At 42.4% G+C, this 11,789-nt stretch overlaps 1 long non-coding RNA gene, 1 other non-coding gene and 3 pseudogenes across 2 annotated transcripts; 3 read left to right on the top strand and 2 right to left on the bottom strand.

Moving 5' to 3' along the window:
- The first annotated feature begins 233 nt into the window (after nt 1–233).
- LOC136478902 (small nucleolar RNA snoR74) lies at nt 234–378 on the top strand. The gene has a single exon (XR_010764562.1). It is a non-coding gene; the product is annotated as a small nucleolar RNA snoR74 (small nucleolar RNA).
- Nucleotides 379–3,695: 3,317 nt separating this feature from the next.
- On the top strand, nt 3,696–4,939 carry LOC136469671 (uncharacterized; annotated as a pseudogene).
- A 917-nt stretch (nt 4,940–5,856) lies between these two features.
- On the top strand, nt 5,857–6,429 carry LOC136473148 (uncharacterized). Its single transcript, XR_010762526.1, has 3 exons — nt 5,857–5,984; nt 6,085–6,202; nt 6,337–6,429. It is a non-coding gene; the product is annotated as an uncharacterized lncRNA (long non-coding RNA).
- Nucleotides 6,430–7,027: 598 nt separating this feature from the next.
- On the bottom strand, nt 7,028–9,039 carry LOC136469670 (CBL-interacting protein kinase 32-like; annotated as a pseudogene).
- Nucleotides 9,040–9,069: 30 nt separating this feature from the next.
- Nucleotides 9,070–11,207, bottom strand: LOC136469668 (protein FAR1-RELATED SEQUENCE 5-like; annotated as a pseudogene).
- Between the last annotated feature and the right edge of the window lie 582 nt (nt 11,208–11,789).

Raw genomic sequence — 11,789 nt, 5'->3', positions numbered from 1 at the left:
AGCTGCTCTGGTTGAATGGCATGCATTTCCCCACTTCTGTGGGATATATGCTGCCAAATGAACTGTCAGATGTTGAAGTAAATGGTTATGTTTGTGTGCTAAAGGAAAATTAGACTTCCTTTGTTGAAATTTTCTCGTTGATAATATCATTAAGCGCAGCTGCACAGTGCTCTACTGTTTTTGGGTGACATTCCTAGTTGTAGTGTTGGTCTCTGTAGTTGAATACCCTAAAGAAAAAAGCAGGATGCTGTGCTATTTACTAGCAGTATCCCGGTAAACTTTAGGAACACCATGATCATTGTTATAGGGTGAACTGCTGGTCCTGTCCATGTGTTGGACAACTCCATGTCAATTGGTTTAGTAAATGATGGCACATTTGATTTTTCACATATTTCTTAGCTAGGGTGTAATAATGGCTGTGATAATTTCTGTTTTCATCCATGATCATTGTTATAGGGTGAAATGCTGTGTTTGTTAATGCTCCTGTCATACTTGCAGAACACCCGTGAAACAGCTTTTGCCCTCAGGAAGTTTTCACTCACCAAGGCCAAGAGGTACCTTGAGGATGTGATTGCCCACAAGTAGGCCATCCTACTCAGGCTAAGTCTCGCCACTCAAATGGGTAGGGACGCTGGCCTGTCAAGTCTACTAGATTCATTCTAGACCTTCTCAAGAGTGCAGAGAGCAATGCTGAGGTCTACAATTCTACTATGCTCTGTCTGACCTATCTTTGCTTTCATAGTATTATGGTAATTATGTGAATTTCTACGCTGCAGGTAAAAGGTCTTGATGTGGATACCCTCTGTGTGTTGCACATTCAAGTGAACAAACACAAATTCATACATCTAATCACTGGAGTAGGGATGCATCACTTACCTATAACCTTTGACTCATTTTGAACCCTGTTGCCGATTGGAGTACGAAGCTAGCCTCCATCTGCCGCCGTATCCATGGTGACGATTCCAGATGATGGACTCGGCTGGCCTCTATATTCTGCCATAGCCATTGCCAGCGAGAGAAAACGAGATGTATGACAGGTTCATGTGATGGATCCAGATGTATTAAGCTAAGCCTCACAAATCAGAAGCCATGTCTAATAGCAGTAGATCTTAGTACTAATTGCAATGATGTTTATGTGGCACAAATGAATATGAAGGAGAGATGTATATCAGTTACCTTCAATCCTGGTGCTGTTTCTAGGCGATGAATTACTGTACCATCTTCTTTCTCCTGTGCTATCCATGGTGCCGAGTGGGTTGCCGCCGAGACAAACTGTGCCGCCGAAAGAAACTGAGAACGGAGAGAGGGACGTGGTTTGTTGAGATCCTATAAATTAGGAAAGTGGAACTGAAATGGCCAAGGTGAGAAGAGAAGTAAGCCCATCACTAGTTTGCTAGTGGGCCATATTGGGCCGACGTGGCTCGCTAGGCGGCGGGCCGCCGAAGAAAACCATGGACGCACGCACACATGTTCGTCAACACCTGCACGCACGCACGCACAGCATGAACCTCCCGTTCGTCAACACCTACACGCACGCACGCACAGCATGAACGAACAAAGAAGCTAGCATGCATCATGCAGTCATGCTGATGCAGTGCAGCATATGGCATATGCTTTGCTTGGCCGGTTGGCCCGTTCCGTTCTGTCCCGTTTAGAACGAAAGGCTACTATATATCTACCGTTGTACGTCTACATGTACGTGTACGTGCCAGTGTTTCACGGGCATAGCTTGGGGCCTGGCTACTACGTACCTAGGTATATGATCGTACGTGTGTACTCCGTACGTGCTAATTACGTGTCGTATGCTCGATCGTGTTTGACGGATGGTTGTCGATTGAAAAAGATCTCGAGTAATAGTAAGCAGAGACTGCATACCAAGTTGTTGGTCATGACGTAGCACTATCAGTACGACACCACGACATGTACAATAGCAACTGAGCCGAGTTGTTGGTCATGCCGTGGCATTATCTCCCTGCCTCCTGCCTCCTGACGCCTCCCCTCCCATCTCCCCGTCGCACCCCCTCACGCCATCCGCATCCCGCCAGAGTGAATCACTAGCCTTGACATGACAGGAACTAAGCCGCCACTCGCACGTGTCGTCCGAGTGCACTAATAGGCCAACATGATAGTAATTTGAACCGAACACTCTCGCATCTCATTCGATGAGTGGACTGATAGGCCTAACATGAACCAAAGTGAACCGATCACTCTTACATGTACTCCGAGTGTACTAATATGCTTAACATGATAGGAAGTGTACCGATCGGTCTCATGTCTTTACATAGTGATGAACCACTAGGCATAACATGATAGGAACTAAGCCGCCATTCGCACGTGTCGTCCGAGTGCACTAATAGGCCAACATGATAGTAATTTGAACTGATCACTCTAACCATGTGTTTTAAAAAGTGTGAACGCGAGTTTTTCTTATTTTTAAGTTCTTGCTTTTTATTAGAAATTAGTAGTGTAACTCAAAACAATTAGCATGGATTATGGATGAGGAAAAGATTGTGGAGGGTGAAAAATAAATAAAATACATAGAATTTGGATATGAATGGTGATAGCCTCCCTAGCGGCAGATATGAAAAAAGAAATTAAAATAAATGGTGGCAACAAAATTTGTTGCCATGGGCCAGCATCAGCTAGGTCGGGCTCAACCACGGAGGGAGCCCAACCAGGCCGCGCCAGCCCAATTGGCCCAGGCGACGAGTGAGAGTAGGCATTGTATAGTTTGAGTTCGTTTGCTGCTACTTCTCCCGTTCTTTTATGTTGCGTTCATGCCTGGTCAGCGAGCGGGGTGGGACTAAACCAGTGCAGATGGCTGACTGCCTTATTCAATTGGCTTTGTTGGGCCATGACCTGATGGACAGGCCCAATTTGGACCGTTTGTAGGTGTTGGTTACCGGTCCCTTCTTCCCCGCTGCGCCGCATCAACCGGGTCAATCCAGCGTGCCGCCCCCTTTGAACCCTAAAGGAGCCGCCCTGAGCACTAGCCCTAGCCCACGCACCGCCATAGCTGCCGCCCCGAGCTCTACCCGCTGCAGTAGCTGATCTCTGCCTTCACCGCGTCACCGGCGTTTAGAACCCTCCACGACCTTCGCAGCGAGGTGAGTAATTCGTCGGTGCCCGACGCGCCCTCTCTCTCGCTCTCTCCCTTGCTGTTTTTGAACTCCAGCACGTGATGATGTGCTTTTCCTGTCCCGTGGTACTTGTTTCAGATCAGTATAAGCATGATTCATGAATGTATTGTTGCTACAGTATTCTTGATCTGTTATATTTGTAATCTTTGGATTAGATGGATCTTGACCACTGCCTGGATCTAGGCATCTAGTTACCCGCATAGGCTGCAATGGTGGAATCACACTAAGCAACATGCTCTGAAACTTAGACTGATGGAATCACACTAACCAAAATGGAAAATCTTCCCACTAAGTTATTCCCCAGGATCCATGGTAGGTTGATGGCTTCATGGGATGCGACCGTGATAACAAAAGCAACAATACTGGTGGCTAGGAAAGGAAGCATAATAATTTTCATGCCCAGTTGATGGATTTCTGTTCTCATCCAGACATTTCTTTCTTATTTACCATCTCTCCCTATGTTAGTCTTAACACTATAGTGCAATCCTGAAATTACTGAAGCTTCCTAGAGACACATGATGATTTACGAAACTGCTACGTCAAACTTCAGGTACCATGGATCTTGCAAACCACCTCAAGGAGTGGGACGAGATGGCTACCAAACTAAAGGCGGACTTCGAGGATACGAAATTGAAGTTATAGCTTGACCGTTCCGACGCTGACATAAGAACAAAACAAGTGCGACAATAAAATGAGCGGTACATAATTTCTCAGCGAAAACTGTTGGACGAAGGGTCAACCATTGAGCAGAATGACGTTGTTGTGAGAATGGAGGTCGCACTGGGTTGCTTGCTGAAGCAAGCGTTACATGACCAGCGTGCTGCCTTTGCTGAGAAGATGAAGCAGGAAAGCGCCGTCTTAAATCAATCCTTATCAAAGGTCCTTGAAGAAATTGATGCCAACATAAAGAAAGAGCGAGCCAACGTTGACTCCATGATTAAGCAGGCAGGGGAACAAATGGATAAGGAGTTGGAAAATGAGCGCTCAAAATTGAAGTCAATGATTCAGTCCTTGATCGAACAAGAGGGGGGCCGGTCCTTGATCCAAGAAGAGGAGGTCCGTGCCAACATGAATGTAGAGGTAACTACAGTACGCTAGCATTTCATATTTTGCATTACATAGATAGCCATTTGAACACCTCGAATCTTTACACTTTCAGGTACAAGATGGGATCTACATACCACGGAAATACATGCATATATTATTGGACAACGAGTGTGGCCCGGTATATGAAATTTTCATATTGTTTCTGTGAAAGAACTCCGTGTGGCCAAATTGTCCTTATTCGTCTAATCTGTTAGTGCAGGCTGTTGTAATGCGATTTATCCTTCACTCAGTGAAGGAACTTTATTCGGATCTGAAGAAGTACTACGATAGTCGAGAAGAATTAGGCCAGTTTACAATTGTAAAACCAGCCACTACTGTTGAGTTTGTCACGATGTTGGGGGCTTTGAAACCTTTTGGATACAGAGGAGACGGACAGTTGTACTACCTCAATCCTGCTCCTGGGAGTCAGCCATCAACTGGGTTAGTACCGATTGACGGACAAGAAGAGGTAAATGAATTGGTGCCTGCTCATGAAAAAGAGGGGACTAAAATTTGTCATCTGTACCTAGTGAAAGGATGTAACGACGATTTGTACGGCGTGAGTATTGGTTCCTCTCCACAAAAAAAAACTACTTCATACAAACATATATGTATAACATGACAGCAACTTAATGCAGGACATGTCGGACATGGAAACATACTACAATGAGGAAGAAGAACAAGGCTACTATGATGAAGAAGAACAACGTTGACTCCATGATTAAGCAAACAATAATGATTGGTATCTGGAAAAGAAGAAGAAGAAGATGGGCTTTCACTGAGTGCAGACTTGTTTTCATTTTTTTTGAAGACTTTGCAGACTTGTTTTCATGAACCTGCTTGCCTGTGTTAGTTGCGTTGTTGGGTCATGCACTATCTTGTTGCATTCATGATTAGGCAGCCTTGTGTCAATCAAGAAAGTAATAAGAATGTGTAAATACAGGATTCCATATGAATATGAATATGAATATGGTGTGGGTTTTGTTAGCTAGCGTTCAATTTTATACGTTACTGGTTACTGCACTGCCCATAACAGATTTGGTGTCAGGTTTGGTGATTGGGGCCATGGAATTTGTATGTTACTTGCAACGCATTATATGATATTCTGAGAGAAGAAACTAGCTTCACAGGTTTGTGCACTAGTCCTGATTGCATTTTGCTTCATTTATCTGTGTATCTGTAGTACTACAATTCAATGACATTACTTAGTTTTGTTAAAAATTTCTTTGTTAAAGCTGCCGTTACATCTCTTTTTTATGTCGCAGAAACTTAGAGAGATAATGGAAGAATTACACATGACTGGGTATTCTTAAGCTTTTTTTTAGAAGGAAGGTGTTCGTAAGCTATTAGTAAATCACTAAACCATCTCATGGAAAAAAAAATAGATAAGCTATGCTTTTGCTACTCTATTTTGAAGTTAGAAATATCCTACAGTAGATATTGTTTTGTTACTGTTAGTATGTAAACAGTGCACTGTGCACAAATCATTGCAGCTGACTTGCACGGTAGTACCCTTGTTGTGTTACCCAGATTATATTGACATATTTGGCAATTTGTACTGCTGATAATACTTTTGGTTTTGTACTTTCTTAGTATATCATGTGAATCTTTTCTTGTGCTCTCTGCCATACTGGCACTCTGGCAGGAGGACTCGTTGGTAGCACACTTTGAGTACCACAAGAAAGCAATTACATCTATCGAGTGGAGTCCACATGAAGCATCATCATTGGCTGTAACATCTGAAGATCATCAACTAACGTAACTCACTCTTCACCTTCCCCCATTCATGTTTTAGATGCACTGGATTTCTGAAATGTCTAGTATTTGCTGACACCTCTCCTGAATTTACTGGATTTAGAATTTGGGACCTTTCATTGGAAAGAGATGCGGAAGAGGAGGCTGAGTTCAGAGCGAAGATGAAAGAGCAGGCAAATGCACCTGAAGATTTGCCCCCACAACTTCTTTTTGCTCATCAGGTATTACTCCTTATGATGCCATTGGAAATTAATCGACTTATGGCGTCATCTTTTGTGGCTGTATCATTTTTCTTGCACAGTTTTGTTGCTTGTAAAGAGTGAATCACATGACACTGACTGTTTTGTATGAGCAGGGCCAGAGAGACTTGAAAGAACTGCACTGGCACCCACAGATACCGTCAATGATCATATCAACGGCAATTGACGGCTTCAACGTGTTGATGCCTTAATGCCTACCAACATTGATACAACCATTCCTGGCAACACTGATACAGCAATGGCATCTGCTGAGCCATAGGTGTTTCTGTTAGCAGGGCTCCCAGCTTATAATTCCAGGTTTATGCAGTGGTGTATCCTGAGTATTAGTTCGCATTTGTGTTGAGTGTGTTATGTTCGAGCATGATGGGAAAATTTTGGTTGGCTAACATTCTATGATATATGATAAGATTTAATATGTGCATGCTTTTGCCAGCATCTTGGATGGTAGTTGACCTAGCATATATCAAGTTATCAACCGATGGTTGCTGCATGATAGCATAGACAAGAAGGACGACAGCCTTCGTAGAGCGTGGTTGGCAGTCTGTTGCCGGCTTTGTTCGTTTTGGAAAATTCGGCAGCCGCTCATTTGTATATGCTGTTTTTTATAACAAACTTCATCGCATTTAAGAATAGCGTACAGAGAGGAGCCTAAAAGAAAAAGGCTCCCAATTTACAGAGACAAGCCTAAAAAATGAAATGATGGCCAAATACAAATATCAATGAGTTTGCCCCTTTTTTTCCCTTCATTCAGAATGCATGGAAAGTGCCGGAAAATGGGGCAGCATAGAAAGAACATACTTGGCTTCTACATTTCACAGTTTCCTGATCATATTATTGCAGCTTACAACATGACTTATAGGCATATAGATTTACAAAACTCACAATATTCACAAAACCTACTGGATAGCATAGGCTTCATCCCGGCTACGAGCAATGCAATCTCTGAAAATGCCAAGCCACCCACTGGTACACAGAGCGCAGTGAACAAAACTGCAGACCCAGACTACGAAAGCGAAATCTGCTTGAAAGATGGAACACAAATAGTTTGCCATCTTCCTTCCCAAGTGGATGCTAAGAAGCAGGTTGCATTTGCAGATCTTCATATTTCCAGACAACGTCCTTTAAGGTCTTGGAAAGGTTCTTGTAGAACTGCAGTAAAATAACAGTTAAGTAACAATATTGTTCAGAGGAAAGGTGCTAAATTTCCTCCTAAATAAGAAAAGGCACTAAAAGAAAAAAAATGTAAAATTGTGAATTTCAGTAACTTCTTCAGTACATGAATACATGTGTTTCCATTTGTTGGCATGATCTTTGCATGCAAGGTATACCTTTTGGAATTCCAGAGTGTCACCTTTTGCTTACCATATGAAGAGAGGGTGCAACTTGCAGTATCTGAATGAAAAATACATAATAAATGTTAGGTACAACCCTACAAGAAGATTTCTTAGATTATTTGCAGTTCATGATTTTTTATAACCTCGGTAGCAACATTGAGGTTTCCCTTCCTCCCTGCTTTTACTTTCTCGAGCCTCAACTGGTCACACAACAAAAGAGAACTTCAGAATGGCGGGCGCAGAATGATCTTTTTAAAGCTTTAGTACTTATTATCAAGAAGTCAGGACTTCAAGAATATATCAAAATAATCAGTTATTATAGAGTTGCAGGGAGGAACCTTGTAATTTTTCTTCTGAACACCAAATCCTAGAGGTTTTGCAGCTTCCTCAATCTTGCGTACAATTTCTTTCGGTGGACATTTTGATGTGAACCTTGTTTCTCTTTTGAATTCCTACAAAGTAAGTTGCAGAAGCATGATAATTAGAAAAAAAAAACTAAGAAAAACAAAGGAAATTCAAGTTCATATAACAGCCATGAGGCTATGTCCTTAGAAAATCATGGTGACTTAAGCTTGTCACACATTTCACTTTCAACATTCCAGGAGGAGTCTGGAGCATTTCATACCTGCTCCGAGTCAAATAGGTTCCCAAGATTTAGGCCTGATGATCTTGAAATCAGTTCAAATGCATTCAGAGCTACGGGTTCTTCTTCTTTCTTCTCTGTCACGTGGTGCTCCTGAATGAGGTCAAATAACAATTGGAAAAGTAGCCTGTAAGTAATATCTGTGACATTTTGCATGAGATAGAAAATAGAAATGCACCATTTACTCACTTCTGAATCATTGAAGACTGAATCCACATCATCCAATGGTGTGTCATATTTCTCGTCAAACTCCGACGCTTGTAGCCCTTTTTGAACCACTCATCCTCCAGTATTTCAGGGATTGTTATTCTCTGCCATGGTTTACCAAAACATTAGTCAGATGTTATGGAGCAAGATAGAATTATGAAGGCTCATCCTTCTTCAAACCAGACTCAGCACATCCTCATGGTGAAGATGAACCACAATCCAGTTGCAACTTTGCCTCCTTGACTGGAGGTTGCAACTCTTTCCTCACACAATTTTACGACTGTAGATGAGCGGACAGGGCACAAAACAAAGCAAGTGAGCTACTAAACATTGAATAACTATATATTTTACAAAGGATCAACACAGAAACAAAAACTAGGTCTGGCAATTATTCCCATAATTCAGCAACTGGTACAATTAGCAGGCTCTCAAGTCCTGAACAAACACAGTTACAAATAGCAACAAAGTCAAGAAGACTACAGTAACAGAGGAAGCCTCTCTAGGGATTACAATGATAAGACCACCAGATAAGCCTCATCATTGGCAAATCATATATCAAGCACATCTCCAGGGAGCTTTGATTCTTACAAATAAAGAGGACAAACATCAGTCATAACTACACATGCCTCGCAGATGGCCTGTTTTCAACTTAGATGAACTACCTCTTTTCTTATGGAGCATGTTCGCCGATTGTGACCCTTATCCTTACACAGGCTACATTTGACCTTAGATTTCTTCGTATTTGAAATTGACTTCAAATTTTTCTTCGGGGCCCCTCTTCCAGGCACATGCAAGGGATCCAGCACATTACTGAACGCTACAGAAGCAACATCTGGGGCTTGTGGCAGCACCGGACCATACCTCTCGCCTCTGTTATCTCCTTCATTTGGCAGGTTCATAGCAACTTCATCCTGCAGAACGTGTTTCAGCCGCTCATATGATTCAAGTGAACGAGATGCTGCGAAGGCTACACCTTGACTGATATTGCGTAGCTCACGGTACCTCTGTAGGCTTTCGGAATAGTCATACATGGTGCTCTTCCATTTCAGAGGAAATGCATTCTTCGCCCCCATTGTCCACCTTTTCAAAACACAATAGTCTGGAAGCTTGTCTTCATCCAGATAGCCCAATACAAAGAAGATGTGTGAGCAGGGGGTTCCAATCGATTGTAACTTACCACAAGAACAAGAAATTCCCTTCAGATTGCCTTCATCACAAAATTGACATTTGACATAGTACATCATGTCTCCTTTATCCTTCCTGCCAACAATATACTCACTCATATTATCGCCATCTAGAATGTCAATCGAAAAACACTTCTTGGCTGCCTTTATGCTGAACTGCACCGTGGCGAAAACTGTTGGAGTGAACGATTTCACGGCTTCTATCTCAATAATTGAAGCATCTGGTTCTATGCATGCCTCAGATTGCAATGCATCAGTGTCCAACTTTGCCTCATTTGTGCGCAGCCCTGAAAGGCAGTGCTCCACGTGCTTTACCATGTCAAGCAGTGTCATTTTACGATCTAGACGCATATGAAGCCTAGAGTTTAGGCTCTCACTCCGTTGGTTGCTCCTCAGTCCTAAGTAGCTCTTACCAGCATGATATGAAGCACACCAGATTTCCCTCATATCATACATCTGATACAACCATGACTCCTTATTTGTAACCTTATGCTTATCCAAAAATTCCTGCCATTTTCTCTCGGTCTCTTCTATGGACCAACAATCATAAAGGAAACTCCTGAATTCATCCTTGACAACATCATCCTTAAGATTACGCACAATGTTCTGCTCAATATGCCATATGCAGAGCCTATGCGATGAATTCGGCCAGACCAGCCTGATTGCTCTCTGCATAGCAAGGTCTCCATCAGTGATCACAGAGATCAGATGCTTCTGAATCATGGCCTCGGAAAATGTACTCAACAACCACACATATGACTCAATATTCTCATGAGAAATAATTCCACATCAAAAAATAACTGTGCTTCGATGGTGATTCACCCCAACAAAAGGAACAAGGGGTAGGTTGTACCGATTAGTTTTGTAGGTGCTATCAAATACAACGACATCACCAAATGCTTCATAATCAAGCAGACATTGACTATCACACCAGAATAGTCCCTTTAGGTGTCCTTCCCCATCAACCATGTACTTGAAAAAGCAATCAGGATCTCTGCGCTGAAGTTCCATCAGGTAACTGATGACTGTTTGAGCGTCATCGGTAGCAATTGTCTCCGCCTTATAGCGATGGCAGAAATTATACAAGTCCCTTGTTGTACACCCAACCTTATCATACCCACCATACTGCATTTCCAAAATATCCATTATCTTGTGTTTGCGGATCTCAGAACTCTCCATCTCCACAACCTCAACTTTCTGCTCATCGCTGATTCTTCTATGTGAACGTAGCAGACAAGCTCTGCTAGCGCCATCGGATAGTTGTGTTCATCGATGAAATCCTTCACATACCACTGCCCTGTGATCTGATCTCGTGCAATCACAAATTTAGCAAGACATCCAACACGGGTAATATTCCGCGACTTCCGCTTCTTAATCGCCCTCTTCAGCTACTTCTGTTCACGGAAACCTTGACGGCTGCAAACGAACTTCCGAAGAGTCATCTCATTGTGGCCATTGTCCCACTCACAATAGCTTCTCCTCACACTAAATCCTTTCTCAAAACCGTAGTTGTTATAGAACTGAAATCCTTCTTCTTCATTAGCAAACAACTTCTTGACAATTTCATTGTACTCCAGCAAAGACTCAAGATCTGACATTTCCTCCTGTATAGATGCTTGTATATTATGCAACAGGGAACAGTAAATTCCAACAAGAAAAGAGATGTGCAAAAGAATTTTTGTGATCATGCTGTAATAGTCCTAAAAAGAATTTTTATGTATCAGTTTAAATATTTATGAAACTTTTGAGTGTGATCATGCTGTAATAGTCCTGAAAAGAATTTTTGTGAACTACAGTCAGGCGCTAAGTTACACAAGCCAAGCACTAAGTCAGAACCTAGCAGGCTTAAGGAAAAAGACTCCAATTCGCAAGATAAGTACTACATTGAGTTACTACTTGGAGGATAATTGGAAACGCCTATGGGTACTTGCATTATGGATTGGAATAATGGCCGGACTGTTCACTTGGAAGTTCATGCAGTATCGCAACAGGTATGTCTTTAATGTGATGGGCTACTGCGTGACCACTGCAAAAGGCGATGCTGAAACCCTGAAGCTGAACATGGCAATTATCCTCCTCCCAGTATGCCGTAACACCATTACTTGGTTGAGAAATACAAGGGCTGCACGGGCATTACCATTTGATGATAATATAAACTTCCACAAGGTTAGTCATTAGTT

Source organism: Miscanthus floridulus, chromosome 8, assembly GCF_019320115.1.
Source record: "Miscanthus floridulus cultivar M001 chromosome 8, ASM1932011v1, whole genome shotgun sequence".
NCBI classification, from domain to species: domain Eukaryota; kingdom Viridiplantae; phylum Streptophyta; class Magnoliopsida; order Poales; family Poaceae; genus Miscanthus; species Miscanthus floridulus.
Note: the sequence above shows the minus strand (reverse complement) of the source record. Positions and strands in the feature narration are given on the sequence as shown.